At 34.7% G+C, this 20,977-nt stretch overlaps 1 protein-coding gene across 1 annotated transcript in view; it reads right to left on the minus strand.

The window, feature by feature from the left end:
* Positions 1 to 20,632, minus strand: part of LOC125673047 (uncharacterized) — a 424,666-nt gene extending 404,034 nt beyond the window's left edge. Inside the window, exon 1 of the mRNA XM_056159423.1 lies at positions 19,407 to 20,632. The gene's annotated coding sequence lies outside the window, so the exon portion shown is untranslated. The remainder of the gene's footprint in view (positions 1 to 19,406) is intronic.
* Between the last annotated feature and the right edge of the window lie 345 nt (positions 20,633 to 20,977).

The following is a 20,977-nucleotide window of genomic DNA, read 5'->3' on the forward strand; positions in this document are numbered from 1 at the left end:
AATTATGTAAAGAAATAATACATGAATATCGGGTCATACAGCTTTAATTGCATCATATCAAGCCACGCCTATTGTCTCCGTTTACACTATGCAAATGCCATGCATGCATGATGAAAAAAATCTTCGTCTTCGTAATTATTTTTGTTTCTTAATCAACCAATCGGTGAGCTTCCAATCTTTAAGGTGGAAAGGGTAGGTAATACCGGACTCAATAACTGTGGCTAGGACGATGTGTTTAACCGATGGATATTATGTAATTATTGAAGATACCCAAACACGTGTACGTATTGATTATTTCCTACATCTATTGGTCGTTAGCATTGTCATATAGTTAGGTGACATTAATATTCATAACACGGGCTGTCATGACTCGTGTAAGGTATTTCATACAGGTAAAGTCATTCTAAGGCTCTTTTTTCCGTGCAGTCTGTTAAGTCTCATCCACCCGTCCATTGTAATGCATACATTGAATTGTTAATTTTATCATATTAATTTTGTTATTCTTTATTTGTAGCATTCTGAGATAATTGCATAAAAAAGAATGTATATACTTTGTAATTGTGCATCGACTTATTAGAAACAATTAAACTGCACATACAGGTAAGAGTGCTAAACATCCTATTTAACTTGTTTGTATTCATTTTATAAATGGTTTATGTTCGATTGAGTGAAACGAATAAGAACACAAATAAATCATGAATTGAAGGCATAACTAGTTTTCTTGCTAAATAAAAAGTTTCAGACAAATGTGACATCAACTTTACCTACCCATCCAATCCCCTATTTAACTTTTTAACTTTTAGCTATGTTCGTGCGGGATTGATATGTGACTTAACGAACTTTTAAAAAAAATAGAAATATGTTTTTTATGAAAATCAATTTTAACACTATTAATGATTCTTAACAAAACAGTATTTTGTTTGTTTTTGACAATGGAGACAATGTTTAAAGCATTGTTTCATCACATCATGACCGTGATTGGCCCCATTAATATGCAACCATCATCAGGTAGTGCAGATTCAGATTTATTCAAATCATGGCCCTGAATGGTAAGGTGAGGTAACACAATTATCAAATTTTTAGGTGATAACATACATGTATGATCAAATTTATCAGCATATTTCATAATTGCTCTCATTTAATATCTTATACGGTCTGTGAAATGAAAGAAATTATTTGCGATCGTTCTTCGAAGCTTGTGTCAATATGTTTCTTGTTATTTCCGATACATGCAGTGTGTTTGATTTTTAATAAAAGTTGCCCACGTTTGCTCAGAAAACAAGATTTCGTTTGTCACACTAAATACCAAAACCGCAACGGAATCGGAGACGAAATAGTAGTTCCAAATGTCTGTATAACATTGCGACGTGAATGTGTGGGCGGTCTGCAGGTTGTTGGTGGGACACATTCACCGATTAAAGACAATTAGGCGAAAACCCAAAAAGATGGAACCATTTACAGCAATGGACAGGGGTTGAGTGTCATATTTAACAGGAATTCTCGATTCAGTATGATTGCATACTGTAAACGAAATACTCATCACCAACGATGTTTCTAATAATTGTTTTTTCACGGCTTGTGTACATCCACCGTTTATATAAACGTCATTCCTTCATGAATAATCATTAGAAAATCACCGTTAACCCCTTGCATTGAATAGAACATTACTCCTTTGATACCCTTATAATTTGTTCTGATGGGTTTTTTTTCTTCTTCAAAAATATGAAAATATTGCATTCATAAGGATTGTTTTAATAATTCATATCGATGGAGAGAATGATGTGATTCAAAGTGTTGTGTCATAGTTAGATGGACACATCTTTCACTTCATCTTTTTTAATTTAATGACTATTTACTTACTTGATTTTCCCACAGTTCAAAAGTAGAGAAACATTCCAAAAATATGATGTATGAATCATATATTTCATATGCCAGAGTTTCAAAGATTTAGAGGTATTCCCTTTCCATGGTCCTGTTTTTAAACATTACTGGTCGAATTCACAGGTACGTCAGAGAAAGTGTTAAAGTGATTGACATTTTACTTACGTATTTCCCTGATAACTCTCCGTCCATAAGGAAACAACCAATCCTTTGTGAAATAGAAGTCGATTAAGTCAAGTCCTTTTCTCCAGACAAAAGGCTGCAGAATGTTCTGGATGATTCGTTTTCTAATTCCTTCAGATTTAGGGTCACGCCAGTTCTTCTCAGTAATTATGCTCAATATCAGATATTCACCATCAGTTCTGACACTGCCTGCAAACTCTTCAATAATCCTATCTCTGACCTCAGCAGAAGAAAACTCTACTTTTCCCCCGTGCCACTTCAATACGTCTCCTTTGTCAGCCATTGATTTAATAAAACGGATATCCTCCTCTACTGGTCTGCTGTCCATGTCACAAAAGCTTCTAATCATTTCCAAATTTTTATGGAATTCCCCTTTATCTATCTCCCTAGAATAAATAACGCCATATCCTGCCAACAAATGAAGTAAGATCGCCTGGTCATATTCAGAAAGTTGACAGTAGATATCTGGAAACAAATGAAATGTGTATACTGATATTGATAGAGAAAATATGTATTTGTATATCATCAAGGAGAGGATTTTGATACAATAACATAGCTGATTCAATTCCCAAAGTGAATTATAACCCCACGACAAGCTTCTATTTTTTCCAAACATTTATGGAAATATCCTTTATCTATATCCCAAAAAGAAAGCCCGACATATCGTGTCAATAACTGAAGCAGGATCGCCTGGTAATATTTACAGTAGATGCCTTGAAAAAAATCGAATGCTTATATTGATAGAAGACACATGTATATTTATATATCACCAACGACACTTTTTGGAGATTCAATGATACAACCAATTAAATTATCAAAGTGAATTATAATCTTAAGATTAGGCAGAACTTACTTCATAAAATCAAAAATTGTACATAAACTGATCGACAAATATGTTGAATTTCTAAGATGTACATACTTAGCAAAACACAAATCCCCTAAATAAAGAATAACTGAATTTCATTATTCTCTCTATCACTCTATTGAAATAAATAATGTCTAATGTTGTGTAGCTTACTAAAGATAAATCACTTGTATCATCGATCAATGTTTGGAATGGAAATGTGAGAATTCAAGATTTCTCTTTAACGTAAAAATGAATATATCAAATCACGTTAAATACATATGTTTGGTAAGAGCAGTTCAGTAGTTATACTTACATATGCATCGTTAATTAATCTATAAAATTAATACCTCGTTTGTATCCATATTGCATGTATGTTGCCTCAAAAAATCTTAATCAATTAGAATAAATACAGTCACGTCAGTTAGAGTCAGTTTTCATTGAATTAATTATTAATTTTCTGCTTCAAACTATGGAGGTATAGTTTATAACACCAAAACATATAGTTACGGCTCTTTCTATATAGTTACGGCTCTTTCTATATAGTTACGGCTCTTTCTATATAGTTACGGCTCTTTCTATATAGTTACGGCTCTTTCTATATATTTGAAAAAAAAATTCCCAATACCCACATTTAATGGTCAATGAGACGAAATTATATACAATAGTAAGTTCTTTACTGGTAACATTGTCTTCTTCTTCCTCCTCCTCCTCCTCCTCCTCACCATCATCATCATCATCATCATCATCACCCTCGCCATCGTCTTTGCTGTTGGAGTCTGCTTTAAACCGCTTTTGCAAGAGATCCTTGGTAAAGAGAAAATATCAATAGAAATATTACCCCTTAGGAGAAGAATGAATGTACATTGTGACATATATATAATTTATGTATCACTGTGATATTCAAAGGACATGAACTAGATCCTTGCAATCAAAAGCTACTCACAGACTTAACAGCTGAATAATTACGTTTTCTGTCTGCCATTACTGATGACGTCAATATCTTATCAACAGTTGTGAAAGTTGGTCACATTCTGAAATTTAAAACGTGAAGCGTTATAAGTCATCATCTCCTGGATTTGAATAAAGTGGTACAGTATGTCAGATGATGACGAAGTAAAAGTTCTGAGAAATATTCTCGAATGAAGTTCAACGGGAAATCATCATTTAATATGTCATACGATGTTCTAAGTTTTAGTAAGTTGTAGCATTCGTTGTTTTCATTTCCTTTTGTTACCACTTTATTTAAAAGAAATATGAAATAGACGATAGTGAAAACGAATATTTTAATGTTTAAATGAACTGTGTTTGCATTAGAAATAAATCAACAGGAAATTAATTCGTATCAGAGATATTTTCATATACATGTACATGCACCTTAATGATAATAATTTTGTTTTAAAGTCAGACATAACAGCAATGAACATTAGCTATATACCAGCTATTTACCGACTTGCACGGATGTTAGCGATATGTGATCATTGGGTAGGTGGAAACCAGGGTACCCGGAGGAAACCCACGTGTTCGAGTTGGAGACCAACATTCATATATGATGAACCAAACACAGAGATTTTCATAATCCTCTGTCATGTAAGAATAGCTCCAACGTAAATAGGTATACTTAAAGCTGACATGAATTAATATAGTAGAATTCCCCGTGTCTGCCGCATGTATCTGTTTATCCGCCATATTAGATAACTGTTCTATTTATGGGCCGGCACAAGGCAATGATATAGGTTTGAAGAAGTTGCATGCGTTTCTGCGGGACAGATGTCTGTTACTGCGGGTGTGTTTAATATAGATTGACGCCTTATATGCAGCTTTTTTTTTTTAGTGTTCTTTTTGACAGGGGTTTATGTTTTATATTTTTATGACCACAAAAATGTAATGGTATAATATATAACTAGATGCTGTCATGAGACAGTAATACCCGCACGTAAGCATTTGCCTTTAAATATACACTCCGTCCAAATGGCGAATCCAGAAGGGAATCCGGGGATTGGCACCTCCCCCCTTTCTGTGGGACATCTTTGTTGTTTTAAAAAATATATATATATGATACTGCTAATATTTGTAGGCAATTATTTTTAATGTACAAGTTAAATAAAAGATTAACTAGCACTGGATGATACACGTATATCTATTTGTATCAATTCATTTTTTTTTTATATTTTGATTTCTGGAACACCCCCCCCCTTTATATCTCTGAATCCTATAATGTTTAACTAGCAAAGAAGCGGATGGACGTTGTGATAAGTATCTAAAAGGTCAAGTGCTGACCCCCCACTTCAAACATTCCTGTATCCGTTTCTGTAAGATCTACTTCACAAGCTCATATTACAGAGATAGAATGGTACCCTAATTGGTATCCAGGTTTTCTGCAATTCCTTGTAGTTACTTCAGTGTGTATTTTTACGACAGGTTTAATTTTTAGTGACTTACATGCTCAAACAAATGTGATAAAAGTTGATGATCAGCTTATCGTCATATGTTGTTCCCCTCCCCCTCTAAATATATCTATGATCATTTGACCTGGCATGACTTTTTAGTGAGCAAAATATTTACGAAGGTAATGTGACCAGGGTTAAATACTAGATGATTTAAAGAGAAGAAATAACGGAGTTTGAATGATATCAATGTTGTTTATTTGTGTTTGAATGCATGGTGATGCTCATTGTACTTTGATAAAGTGACTTTTTTATAGGATCCGAAACAGTGACGTGTGAGAGAGTTGGTTGGCGGGGATTTCTACTTTCATTTTTGAGGATGCAGTAAACGGACGACAGGAGGGGAAGCTGCGCATTTCCTTGTTGGATGATTTGTGTACATGTGTGGACGTGGAGGTCATTTCAATGAGTTCACTTGGATTTAAGAGGCTGAGCAAAGGCACAAAGAAAATGTTTCCTGAGTATAGAGTCTGAACAAAGGATATTGCATCATTCCTGATCAGGCAAGTTGAAGATAACGAACAGTGATCAATCTCATATTCATTTCTTTTATTTTATTTATCATTTTTTCCTTTTTTGTTTTTGGAATAATATTTTATTCATTTATTGGTTTACAATATTACAGAAGGTGAAATGTACATGTGTAACTCTTTCTGTGTATGTCTATTTGTTTTAATTTGGGGGGGGGGGTATTATCAGTTTGTATAGAATGTCAATTTTGTGTATTGCTTAAAGATCAGTACCAGTGCCCTAATGTTGAACATTGGGCAGATATGTAAATTGGCACTTGGTTGGTCCATGCAGTCCTCCTTGACATTGACAGAGGTTTCCCACGGAGACTGTTTCTACAAGTTATGCGTAGAATGTCGGTCATATATCTGTGTCTCGCAAGTACTTGGTGCAGACAACTATCATTCTGAATCCCGTGAAGGAAGGGGATATAGACTTCCTTTGGAATGACGTACATACTCAATATTGCGTTCCTTATGGAGACCCACATCTTGAAGAGTGACCTTGACTTTTGACCTTGACCTCATTTTTTAAGTCAACCATTTAAGACCTTGTGGAGGAGAAATTGATCTTGACCTTTGACCTAGACACACTTACAAGGTCATTCAAGGTCAACAATCCTAGAATATCATGTGACTACTAAAGATGTAGATGGAGCTTTATGATAGAAAACGTCATTTTTCGGCCCCTATTTGCCCCCTGGAGCCAATATGAAAATTCTAAAACCTTATTGCACATCTACAGGACATTACTATTCAGTTCCCTAAATATGATGTGACTATTCCTAAAGATGTAAATGGAGTTTAAGTGACAAGCTTTGTGATAGAAAACGTCATTTTTCGGCCCTTATTTTCCCCCTGGGGCCAATATGAAAATTCCGCAACCTTATTGCACATCTACAGAACAATACTATTCAGCTCCTAGAATATCATGTGACTGCTCGTACAGATGTAGATAGAGTTTAAGTGACAATCTTTATGTTAGAAAATGTCATTTTTCAGGCCCTATTTGCCCCCTCCTGAAACCTTATTGCACATCTAAAGGACTTTGCCATTCAGCTCCTAGAATATAATTTGGATTGCGCTGTAAATGTGGACACAGTTTTAGTGACAACAACTGGGACGGACGGACGGCCGGACAGACCGGGATGAAAACAATATACCTGAACTTTCTTTAGAAAGTGCGGATATAAAATTCCAAAACCTTATTGCACATCTACAGGACATCAGCAACCAATTTCCTAAAGATTATTAGGATACTGCTTAAAACGTAAAAAGAGTTCTGGGGACCTGAGTGTTCTTTTATGCAAAAATGTCATTTTTGAACCCTCATTTGACCCCAGGGGTGAAAATGAAAATTCCAAAACCTTATTGCACATCTATAGGACACCAGCAATCATCATCCAAAAGATTATTAGGCCACTGTGTAAAATGTAAGAAGAGTTCTGGAAACAAGGGTTTTTTGTACAAAATCGTCATTTTTCGACCCCCACTTGACCCCCAGGGCAAAAATAAAAATTCCGAAACCCTATTGTGCATCTACAGGACACCAGCAGATTATTAGGCTACTGTGTAAATAGTAAGAGAAGTTCTGGGAACCAGGGTTTCTTTGTACAAAATTGTCATTTTTCTACCCCTATTTGATCCCTAGGGTGAAAATGAAAATTCCAAAACCTTATTGCACATCTACAGGACACCAGCAATCATTTTCCAAAAGATTATTAGGCTACTGTGTAAATTGTTAGAGGAGTTCTGGGAACCAGGGTTGTGTTAAAAAACATCATTTTCGACCCCCATTTGAAAATGAAAATTCCAAAACCTTATTGCACATCTACAGGACCCAACCAATCATCTTCCAAAAGATGATTGGGCTACTGCATGAAATGTAGGAGGAGTACTGGGAACCAGGTTTTTGTTTAAGAAACGTCATTTTTGACCCCGTTTTTGCCCCCAGGGTAAAATTGAATATTTTAAAACCTTATCATATATCTAACAGTACACCACCTATCATATTCCAAAAGATCACTTGGTTACCACTTGAAATAAAAGAGCAGTTTGAGGAAAAAGACAGACGGACGGACGGACGGACCAGGGTAACAACAATATACTCGAACTTTCTTTAGAAAGTGCGGGTATAACTATAATTTAAAATGTCATGACCTCTGTATTATACATCTCGCATAGCGAGGTATTCTTTAATTAGAAGACAGAGAAATAATATCGTTTCACAAGCGGTGTGTGCTATTGACGCCACGCCACCAAGCTGTACGTACACGGATTACACGATAATTGGACAATAACATTAACATGTCAACCTGGAGCTTTACATTGACTATCGTAAAAGCTTGTCTAGAATTTCGTCAAATTTTAAGGTTGTGAAAACAATTTTATTTGAAACCCAATAATTTTAGAAGTCATCTTTCAAAACAACAGACATCTGGAAAGAAAGGCACGATGAAAGCATGCGATTAAATAGACATAACCATCCATCCTTCTTGGGTTTGTTTCTTTCTTTATTGGGATGGGTCAAAAGAGAGGTGGTGGGGGTGGGGCAGCTGGAGAAGAAGTGTGGGGTTTTTTTGGTGTTTTTTTTTACAATTGTCGGGTATTTCTTATCTCGTAAAATGTAAAATTGAAATCAAAGCTCTAAATCCTACATTTTGGGGATAAGGAGACGAGCGTTGATACTTTATTCCAATTCTTAGGTTAATTTGATTATACATTTATTTCCACTACAGTCCACTGTTACTTTTCAAAAAAGGTAAGGAACTAGCCTATAGATCGAACTTTAAAAATTGCCAACTTTGTCTGTAATGATAGAGGAAAAAGAACGCTGTCAAATAAAGTGTGGAGCTAGTCCCCACCTTCACTCTAATGCTACGTAACTCAATACAGGTCGAGGTATTTAAAACATTTAAAGGTGGTTTACATAAAGATGTTTTCAAAATATTGGATCGCACGTGAAAAAACAAAACAAAAATAAAGTCCAATCAAATACCAACATAAATATTACATTACATTCGATGTACATGTACATATAATTAACATTGTCCAGGCGTGGATATTGAAAGGTTACCGGAGTGGAAGGGTGAATAGGAGGATTAAGTTGCTGAGATAATAGTATGCATTTTGTGCAATTCTTTCAACGTCTACATTGGGTTTTATAGGCTAGCTACCAAAATGAAAACACTCTTCAGAATTAATTTAAAATGACAAACGAATTTACAACGTCTAACAAGAGGAAATTAAATTCACATAGTTTTCATCAACAACCCTCCCCACTTCGAACTACATTTGATGTTTGCTGAAAATAATAATAATATGTGTGTGAAAAGTGACGTCGGATGACAAACTTATAGTAGCCTGGTTCCCGAGGCCTCGGGAACCAGGCTAAAACTTACAGGACCCCCTCCCCAATATTTGAATTTAGATATTCATCCTATCATAAATGCAATGCAATAATGGTGTTCCAGGGAAAATATGAATCCAAAATTTTGATTAAAATTAATAATAAAGAATTAATGATATGTTCAAGATACTTTGATCATGATCTAAGCAGAGGACTACTTTGATATTTACAGATTTTGCTACATCATGATACAACTTTGCCTACGAAACAAAAAAATCGCACAGTCTACAGAAATGAAATCAGTGGCTAAAATTACGTTCATTAAGTACAAAAAAATATCTTAACTGGTACCTTTAATTACAGACAGATATAGTAAATCATTATGCTCACGTTATGAATTGTGGATCGCAACGGTTTGTGTGCTCCTTGATTTAGAGGGAAATAACTTGCACTGCATTGTGAAAAATGTATTCGATTTAGAGGTCCTTTTATTCAAACATAAGGTTGCGTATGCGTTAAGATGACTAGGCAGTGATTTTAACCCGTGAATGTTTGTGTGGATAAAAAAGCCATTGCAATGTGAGTTTAGTCTGTGTTTTTTGACAAACTTGTTAATTTGGAAGTGTGTTTGGGGGTCCATGTAAGGAGAAGATTGGAACGGGGTTGGCGTAAGCTGTCGTCTGATGAACAAATTACAAAACCCACTAGCAAACTGTTCGAAGTCGCGGATGTGATTGACAAAGGATTTTGAGACGAAAATGATAGAGCAAATTACTTTAATAACAATCGCGGTGAGGATCTTTCAAAATAGTCAGAAAAAAATACGTTCGTCATGTGATAAGAAATAGAATAATTTTCGTAACGATTTTATGGCAAGTATTGACGATAAATATCAAAGCAATGAATTCAGATTTTGACCTTGAACTTGGAACACACCAAAGACAAATTGACTTGCTACCACGGTATGTTGATACGCTTATAGGAAGAATACAAAAAGTCGACAATCTAGATCATCCTGACTGAAAATCAGAATCAGCTGATAGCACAAACAAGAAAAACAACTCGAACACACTTAGTGACGCAGAACACACGATAATAGATTATAACACTATGCATAACCAAGACGAGGCTATTCTTGAGATAGCTAAGGATCTTATTAGATTCCTATGTGATTCTGTAAATGTATTTACAACGACAGAATTAAAGAGCAGGGGTTGAGAGAAACCAGGTCTGGTTACAATTAACTTTTCATCAGTTGAAGAGAAAATTGATGTATTATGAAAGAGACACCATTTACTTGATATTCCAGCGTACACATTCGTTTTCCTGGAATCATCAAAACCACACACAGAAAGATTAATTAAGGAGTGACTTTAATTCTGGGGCAAGTTATACGAGTATAACCTGGTCTGGATCAGTTTATGCTGAAGCGGATTATAAAAAAATGTAAACTGACCCAAACCAGGTTAAACTCGTATAACTTGCCCCAGAAATCAAGTCATTAACCTTTCTTCCTAAGTCTTTATGATTTAATCCAAGAGACAAAGATGCTAACCTTCGTTTATCAAAATGTACATAAACTCGGAAAAATACAAGTCAATTGAGCCGCCCAATGATTGACTTAGCAACAACGACACGAAGCGCCTATATGAAGGTCGCCATCTTTAATCTTAATTCTACGGAGCCTAACTATTGTATAGAAGGTGAAGTTTGTCATGATAGAAAATATGTTTAGACTATGCATGTAATGCATATTCGCTGCCCTTTAGAGATAGGCTAGAGATCGACTTTGAAGTGGCCCATCTCCGACCCATTGCATCCTCAGTTCCAAAAGGGGATGGAAAAGTTGACTCATTAATTTGACAACTACACCTAACGCTACTAAAACTGTACGTATTTAAAGCCAAACTTCGATATACCAAATCTGCAAAATACGATTAGATTCACCGTTTAAACTTACATTTTCACTACACATCGTTTCAACTGCCTACCATAAAGAAGAGAGAGAGAGAGAGAGAGAGAGAGAGAGAGAGAGAGAGAGAGAGAGAGAGAGAGAGAGGGGGAGAGAGAGAAGTGGCAATAAATCGAACTTCTTTACCATTTCAAAGGAAAGAAATTGCCGTTGTCAATAAAACTGACGGGGCTTATATTACTTCGCATTGTTATGGTTATAAAGGGCAAGTGACTGTAATCGCAAATGAAAGTTCCTAGCAGAAGCAACACATAAGACATGGGTGGATCCAGAAGGAGGGGGGGGGGGGTTCCAGAGCGCCCCTTTGGAGAACCAAACAATTTAAGAATGATTCAATTTTAACGAGACTTTGAGTCCAAATGATATGAAAGGTAGATACTTACATGTATATGTACTACTAATTGTTTCATTCAAATTTATCAACACCAGTATAATTATCGTTTAATTCTAGGATAAATAAGACGACACACTGATAAAATATTTACAATATTTTCGTCAAATGCAAGTATCGCTTTAAAAAGAATTCTTAAAAAGTATATGTAACATAAACAATTTTAATAAAAAAAAGAATTTTAAAAAGTAGAGAATTTGAAAGGGAAAAGGAAGGTCCAGGAAATGTTCAGAATGCAGGAGTTGCACCATTTACCCTACAGCTTCTGGGGGCCTAGGCCGCCCCCAGCTTACTGGGAGTAACCCTTTCTCTCTCATTTCTTTGCTATATCAAACATAGATATAGATAGCAGAAGGACGTTGTGAAAAGTTTCTAAAAGATCAAGTACTGCCCCCCCCCCCCCCTCCCCTTAAAAACTTCCTGCATCCGTTTCTGTAAGATCTACTTCACAAGCTCAATTACAGAGACAGAATGATACCCTAATTGGTATCCAGGTTTTCTGCAATTCCTTGTAGTTACTTCAGTGTGTATTTTTACGACAGGTTTAATTTTTAGTGACTTACATGCTCAAACAAATGTGATAAAAGTTGATGATCAGATATCGTCATATGCTGTTCCACCCCCACCCCCTCTAAATATATCTATGATCATTTGACCCGGCATGACTTTTTAGTGAGCAAAATATTTACGAAGGTAATGTGACCAGGGTTAAATACTAGATGATTTAAAGAGAAGAAATAATGGAGTTTGAATGATATCAATGTTGTTTATTTGTGTTTGAATGCATGGTGATGCTCATTGTACTTTGATAAAGTGACTTTTTTATAGGATCCGAAACAGTGACGTGTGAGAGAGTTGGTTGGCGGGGATTTCTACTTTCATTTTTGAGGATGCAGTAAACGGACGACAGGAGGGGAAGCTGCGCATTTCCTTGTTGGATGATTTGTGTACATGTGTGGACGTGGAGGTCATTTCAGTGAGTTCACTTGGATTTAAGAGGCTGAGCAAAGGCGCAAAGAAAATGTTTCCTGAGTATAGAGTATGTACAGAGGATATTGCATCATTCCTGATCAGACAAGTCTAGCTTATTCATTTATTTTATTTTATTTATCATTTCTTCTTCTTTTTTCTTTTTTTTAATAATATTTTTTGTTCATTTATTGGTTTACAATATTACAGAAGGTGAAATGTACAAGTGTAGCTCTTTCTGTCTATGTGCATTTGTTTTAATTGGGGGGGGGGGTATTATCAGTTTGTGTAGAGTGTCAATTTTGTGTATTGCTTAAAGATCAGTACCAGTGCCCTAATGTTGAACATTGGGCAGATATGTAAATTGGCACTTGGTTGGTCCATGCAGTCCTCCTTGACATTGACAGAGCTTTCCCACGGAGACTGTTTCTCCAAGTTATGCGTAGAGTGTCGGTCATCTATCTGTGTCTTGCAAGTACTTGGTGAAGACAGCTATTATTCTGAATCCCGTGAAGGAAGGGGATATAGACTTCCTTTGGAATGACGTACATACTCAATGTTGCATTGCTTGTGGAGACTCACATCTTGAAAAGTGACCTTGACCTTTGACCATGACCCCATTTTTGAAGTCAACCACTTAAGAGCTTGTGGAGGAGAAAGTGATCTTGACCTTTGGCTTTAACTCATTTTCAAGGTCATTCAAGGTCAACAATCCTAGAATATCATGTGACTACTCCTAAAGATGTAGATGGAGCTTTATGATAGAAAACGTCATTTTTCGGCTCCTATTTGCCCCATGGGGCCAATATGGAAATTCCAAAACCTTATTGCACATCTACAGAACATTACTATTCAGCTCCTTGAATATCATATGACTATTCCTAAAGATGTAGATGGAGTTTAAGTGACAAGCTTTGTGATAGAAAACGTCATTTTCGGCCTCTATTTGCGTTCTGGGGCCAATATGAAAATTCCAAAACCTTATTGCACATCTACAGGACATTGCTATTCAGCTCCTAGAATAGCTTGTGACTGCTCCTACAGCTGTAGATGGAGTTTAAGTGACAAGCTTTATGTGAAAAAAAAATGTCATTTTCATACCCTATTTGCCCCCTGGGGCCAATATGAAATTTCTGAAACCTTATTGTACATCTAAAGGACTTTGCTATTTAGCACCTAGAATATCATTTGGATTGCGCTGTAAATGTGGACACAGTTTTAGTGACAACAACTGGGACGGACAGACGGATGAACCAGGATAAAAATAATATACCCGAGCTTTCTTTAGAAAGTGCGGGTATAATAAAAAATTTGGTAAACGTTTGATACTGACAAAGTTTTTATTTTCCATAGATAATAAATTACATGTATTTATAATTTTTAAAATGTTGTCAAGGGCAATAACTCCTATGCTAGAATTACCTCTACTGCATGTCCATGACACAATGATTTCACTAATATCCACAATTATTTTTTATATATCTATGAATTAGCACTTTTCTTAACTGTTGACATTTAAAAATTGTCATATCAGTAAGTTTTTTTTAGATCAATTTTTATTATTCTGTTTAACGAAAATGTTTGATTTTTTTATGTTGATATATACTTCTGTTTTTGTATGTATGACATCTTTAAAAAGGTGGCGACATACATATTCTCTTTGGTTATTGATGAAATTAAACTATACTGAGTGAAAATTAATAATATTAATATTGATAAGTCACATGAGGATCGATCCAGCTTAACTAAAGTATTTCTAATGTTCAACCAAAATTTTGATATCAACTTTTGAGCTACAAGTGAGATACAGCATTCACAATTCTTTCTTATATCAACAAGGCTCGTGCCATGTTTTTGTTTACAATTAGATTGCTTAATTGAAAATAGCATGTGTAAAACTAAATGATTTGTGCTAAATACTAAAAACTATTAAATTGTGTCAAGAATTAACTTGTAAATTGAAAAATCCGCTTTAAACGAAACGAACTATTACTAGTATATTTAACATATGTAAACAAAAGTATTGCATTATAACTATGGATTAACACGTTCAATGTTAAACGTATGCAGATCTTGCTCCATCATTTTCTCTTTCTGTAATCTGTATTTCATTCTATATTTATAAATAGAAAAAACTTAACAGAGGATATAAGATTATTCAGAAAGATTGTTTTTTTTTGGGTTTTTTTTTTTTTTTTTTTTTTCTTTGTTTGTTCTTTATTTTGTTTGTTTTTTTTTTTTTTTTTTTTTTTTGGTTTTTTTTTTTTTTTGGTTTTTTTTTTTTTTTTTTGTTGATTGCTAGTACAATAGTGTCCCATGTAATATAAAACTCCAAAAAGGAGCTAATTATTTCTCCCAAATATGCTTAATGATTTTAAATTCATACATTATTGTTTTATGTCTTCATCTTCTTTCGAACTTTTCAAGAAAAAATTAAAAACTTACTTCTTCAGACTTGCTGATCACGATTTTATGTAAGCCATTTCCAGTGACAGTATTAATATTCTTTTTCATGAAACCTTTTTGTATGTATTTTCTGTAGTTTAATTACGATTTTTTTTCACACTGTTTTAGATATGTTCAATTTTTAATTGTAGTTTATTGTTGTTTTAATGTAAAGTGCTTAGATTTTTTTAAATTATATAATGCGCTATATAAATACTGTAAATAATAATAATAATCTATATTGCATGCTTCACATGATGGACACACATCTTCTTTTTTTCCCATTTACTTTCATGTACATCATTGTTCAAAGTACTATAAAGTAGTTTATAGTTTAATTCTGATTATCAACATTGACAAGAATAAAGTAGACATTATATGTAAGGGTTGTGTAGAGTTTTTCTCATATTTAAAGACCCACTTATATCCAATTGAGAATCTTCACACGGACACTAACCTTTTGAAGCATTTTTGAAAATGAAAGTATTTCACTTTCTTTTCCACATTCACCAAATCAAACTACAAAAACTTTAAAAGACAACAAAGGTACAAAACATAAAATCAAAAAAGATAAATTTAATTTAAAGGGTGGGGAATACATACCCCCCCCCCCCCCAAAAAAAACAACATAAAATCAAAAAAGATAAATTTAAAGGGGGGAGACATAACCCCTCCAAAAAACCAATAAAAACAGGGCGCCACCAGATAAATGAACAAGAGGCCCATGGACCACATCGCTCACCTGAGTCAATTTGGTCCATATCAGAAGAGTTTCCATATATATTTGCATGTAAAACCGTAGTCCCTATTATGGCCCCAAACCTACCCCTGGAGGCCATGGTTTTTGCAAACTTGAATCTACACTATGTCAGAAAGCTTTCATATAAATATGAACTTCTTTGGCCCAATGGTTCTTGAGAAGAAGATTTTTAAAGATTTTCCCTATATATTTGTATGTAAAACTTTGATCCCCTATTGTGGCCCCATCCGACCCCCGGGGGCCGTGATTTTAACAATTTAGAATCTACATTATATAAGGAAGCTTTCATATAGATCTCAGCTTTTCTGGCTCAGTGGTTCTTGAGAAGAAGATTTTTAAAGATTTTCCCTATATATTTGTATGTAAAATTTTGATCCCCTATTGTGGCCCCATCCGACCCCCGGGGGCCATGATTTTAACAATTTAGAATCTGCATTATATAAGGAAGCTTTCATATAAATCTCAGCTTTTCTGGCTCTGTGGTTCTTGAGAAGAAGATTTTTAAAGACTGTCCCTATATATTTGTATGTAAAACTTTGATCCCCTATTGTGGCCCCATCCGACCCCCGGGGGCCGTGATTTCAACAATTTAGAATCTGCATTATATAAGGAAGCTTTCATATAGATCTCAGCTTTTCTGGCTCAGTGGTTCTTGAGAAGAAGATTTTTAAAGATTTTCCCTATATATTTGTATGTAAAACTTTGATCCCCTATTGTGGCCCCATCCGACCCCCGCGGGCCATGATTTTAACAATTTAGAATCTGCATTATATAAGGAAGCTTTCATATAAATTTCAGCTTTTCTGGCTCTGTGGTTCTTAAGAAGAAGATTTTTAAAGATTGTCCCTATATATTTGTATGTAAAACTTTGACCCCCTATTGTGGCCCCATCCGACCCCCGGGGGCCATGATTTAACAATTTAGAATCTGCACTACCTAATAAAGCTTATCTATAAATTTCATCTTTTCTGTCCCAGTGGTTCTTGAGAAGAAGATTTTTTAATGACCCTACCCTATTTTTACCTTTTCTTGATTATCTCCCCTTGGAAGGTGGCCTGGCCCTTTATTTTAACAGTTTAGAATTCCCTTTACCTAAGGATGTTTTGTGCCAACTTTGGTTGAGAAGAAGTTGAAAATGTGAAAAGTTTACAGACGGACAGACGGACGGACGGACGGACGGACGCCGGAACACGGGTGATCAGAAAAGCTCACTTGAGCTTTCAGCTCAGGTGAGCTAAAGATACAAGAGGAAAACAAAACAAGAGAATCAAAGATCATGATTTCCGAGTAACTATCAATCATAGATGGAATTAATTATGGAATCAATTACTGATGTAATACGTCACATCGCTAATAATCGGGATCGGGATGCCGTAAATCTTCAATAAATTTAATGTTTTCTGGTCAAAATATAGCTAAAAAAAAAACAAGTACTTTTGAGAAATATTGCGAAATTATTTTATAATCATGTTTATTTAAGCGGTCTACATACAAATAAACACTTCAATTGCATTAGATTATGAAATTGTACCATCGTACTCTATAGTACTCTAACGTACTCTGTTTAGTAACTTCCTTCTACATGTTGGAGGTTGGCAATTATGCACGACGCACAAAAACACAAAAACTCCTACTTTACTTGATGTGTTCAAAATCTTAGGTGTCCTATGGCCTTAAATTTAATCGCCTAGTTGGGTAGCTCGGAAGGTCAACGAGTCAACTGCTGATATTGTAGTAATATTCGATGTTATTCAGATCGGACTCGACATTCCCGATACTGAGCAGCTGTCAAGTTAGTTGTATTCAAGTCACAGACCAGACCTCTAGAGACGATCATCTCGGAGATCTGTACAACTCAGCCTATGGCGAACGACTTATGTAGTTACTGCACTAACTGGGCACTCTATATTATATTTATACCACGTAATGCACAACAATATGTAGATCGCGGGTTCAAGTCTAACAGACGTTTTATGATTATTTTTTTCGGATTGCTCTCTATTAAAACTGTATTTCTAATTAAATTAAGTAATTTGAAAGCTTTCAATGTCAAAGCATTGTTGTTCGTGTCCTACATTTATAAGATTTATTTTTGATGTTTTATTCCTCTTTCAGTTGAAAGCATGTAAGCCTTCAAAATATTTATAATTGTTGACTGCTACGATTTTTGAGCATTTACTGCGCAGTAAATCGCCGTATCCTTACATAGGCAGCTGAAAACAAGACAACGAACCGTGATCATCTCATATATCTTATAAGCAGTATAAGGAATACAAAAAAAATAAGAGTTTAGGCAAACATGAACACCTGGGAAAACAGAATTGGGATCAGTCGCCTAGGAGGATCATTAAACATCCCAACATTCCTTGTTGATCGGTCACATCCGTCTTGAACGCAATTGACATGAACACGTCAGATAGCATTAGACATATCTTAACCAATCAATGAACTCAGAATGATTCAATCAATAATTGGTTGTGTCAGCCTGTTCAGCTGTAAAGCAACATTAGCTTAAACTATGACAATTTTATTTTGTTATAAAAATGGGTCATTATAATAGGTTTTATATAATTTTGATCATTATTATCAATAAACGTAAAACAAATTTTAAGAATTTATCAAAAAAGATCAATAAAATCAATTTTTTTCTTCGGTAAGACAATGATGTCATTTTACTTCCTTCAGAGCCTCTGAATGAATTATCTAATGTATACACAGTTATCACGAACTGATAACATAAGTTTATAAGCCTTACTTTTTTACCATTGAGACAATAAATTAAAATTTTACAATAAGAATTTCCAACTTGGAAATGACAGCTAGTGTTGCTTTGGACCAGTCGAAAATCCACCTACTTACGTTAACCTCCACTCAGATGACCAAAGATTTATATATGTCTAATATACCAATCTGTCGTACGCATCATCTATAATTAGTTATGACCTAATCATGCATGACAGATCGTCACGTACGTGTACATATCCGTGCAACTTCGGTGTCTATTTAGCTGAAATGTAAAAATAGCCTGTCTCGACTAATCGATGTTGCTATTAATTATATATAATTAATGATGTAGCCCACCCGAATTATATCAATTGGGTTTATTTTCTATTGTGTAAACCCGTAGCAAACCCTTTATTGTTTTGTTTCCTACCAGGGGTCATTTCATCATAATATTTTCTCATACTTGTATAACATTTTTATCACGCTGGAGTGTAAATATTGCGAATGAAGTTATACTGGTACTTATGACACAGTTAATGTGCCGTAACTTAAGTGTGAATTATACCGATATTTATGGCACAATTACCGTGTCGTAATTTGAGCGAACTTTGTTCGGTGATATTATACAAAACGCTGTTCTTAAATTTCGATTCATTGACTAACTACGAGTATAACATAACGACGACATGCGCACAACTAAACTAATCAGCATGGATCATAACAAGGCCTGTAACACTGTCTAATGTGTAGTGACACTATCCATAACGAGGCCTGTAACACCGTCTAATGTGTAGTGATACTATCTAGATTTAAGTGTTTACATTCAGTTTTATATCAGAAACACACTCTCGTAGTAGTTAAAAATGTTTCCACAAGACAATGGTCATATCCGTAAACATACAACAATGGTGATAATTTTAGAATGGACATACCTGCTTACTGTTGACTGTTTAAACGTTTCAATTTTTGTCGGAATTTCCATGGGGTTCGTTGCAGGGTCACATTTAAAAATACTTTTCATACCCATTCTATATTTGGAAAAAATATGATAATTTTTATCTACATTTGCCATGTTAATTAATCCAAGCGTCAAGTATGTTCTATCTGTTTCATCTTGTCATTTATTTAATTGTTATCAAAACGAAAGTAGACATACATGTACCTTTATATAATATGGATAAAAGGCCATAGGCGGGATCTTATTCTCAGATTTCTGTGGCGAATATATAACATGTGGATGAATTCTTTACTCAATAATTATTTACTGCACATATCACAGTTAAAATTCGATCTGTGAATGATTTAAATCACTATTGAAGTAATCTAAAATACTTGTAATGACCAGTCAATATTTTTTGGGGGTTGGGGGGTTGGGACCGGTGCAAAATACAATAGGACACACATTTAATTTAACTTACATACTAATGGGACTCACTCCACTTTTTTATTTTCAACACTGAGAGGACAGCTTTTTTTTTTTTTTTTTTTTTTTTTTGCTTTTGTTTTGGCAAATGTATCAATGAACAAAAAAAAAAAAAAAGCGACTTGATATAAATGTATATTTAGATGTAAACACTTGTTTTCGAATACGTTCAGTCATCCACTCATGACAAAGTATCAACTCATTTTTATCATTTCCTACTTAGTGATCCATATTAAACTTTTAATTCTTTGATTAGACGTCCCTCTTTGGCACGTGATCCCACCTCTGGTATATCCACCTGGGTCTGTGTTTGCCCAAATCTCTATTTTGTATTGCTTGTAAGAGTTATGATATTAATCACTGTTCGTTATATTCACCTTTCATAGAGAATACTGAATGTGAAAAATGATAGTGTAAGTACACGAGACAAATTAACAATTCAGTAAAACAGTAATTAAAAAATATGCAAAATGTAACACTTTAAACAACAATTTAAGAAAAAGAAAAAAATAAGATGAAAATAATGAGATTTGCAACTTCGCTAGACAAATTACCGAACAAACATGACAAAGTAAACAAAAGTTTCTCAGGAGCTTGAATCCTCCAGCTGATATAACTGGAAAGACAAATTTAAGTGACAATTTTGAAGGACCTCTGAGGTTTTTAAAATGAAGTAAAAATGTTGTTTTAATCACACACACACACACACGCGCACACACACACACACACACACACACACACACACACACACACACACACACACACACACACATTTATGTATATATATATATATATATATATATATATATATATATATATATATATATATAAGAGAGTGATTGACTTTACTCATTGCAGAATTCAGCATAAAATATATGTAGCAGGGGCAGATCCAGGAATTGTGGTTACGAGGGCGCCACTTTATGAGGCAGTGGGTCCAGGTCGAAGCCCTGGTGGGGGTCCAAGGGGTGAAGCTCCCGGAAGCTCCTGGATTTTACAGATTTTATGGGGCTTGAAATATTTCTCCTATTAAGTCATTTCTACTATTTTCTATCATTTTAATAAGGTGAAATTGATAAA

The sequence above is a fragment of the Ostrea edulis genome, chromosome 3 (genome assembly GCF_947568905.1).
Source record: "Ostrea edulis chromosome 3, xbOstEdul1.1, whole genome shotgun sequence".
Classification (NCBI taxonomy): Eukaryota; Metazoa; Mollusca; class Bivalvia; order Ostreida; family Ostreidae; genus Ostrea; species Ostrea edulis.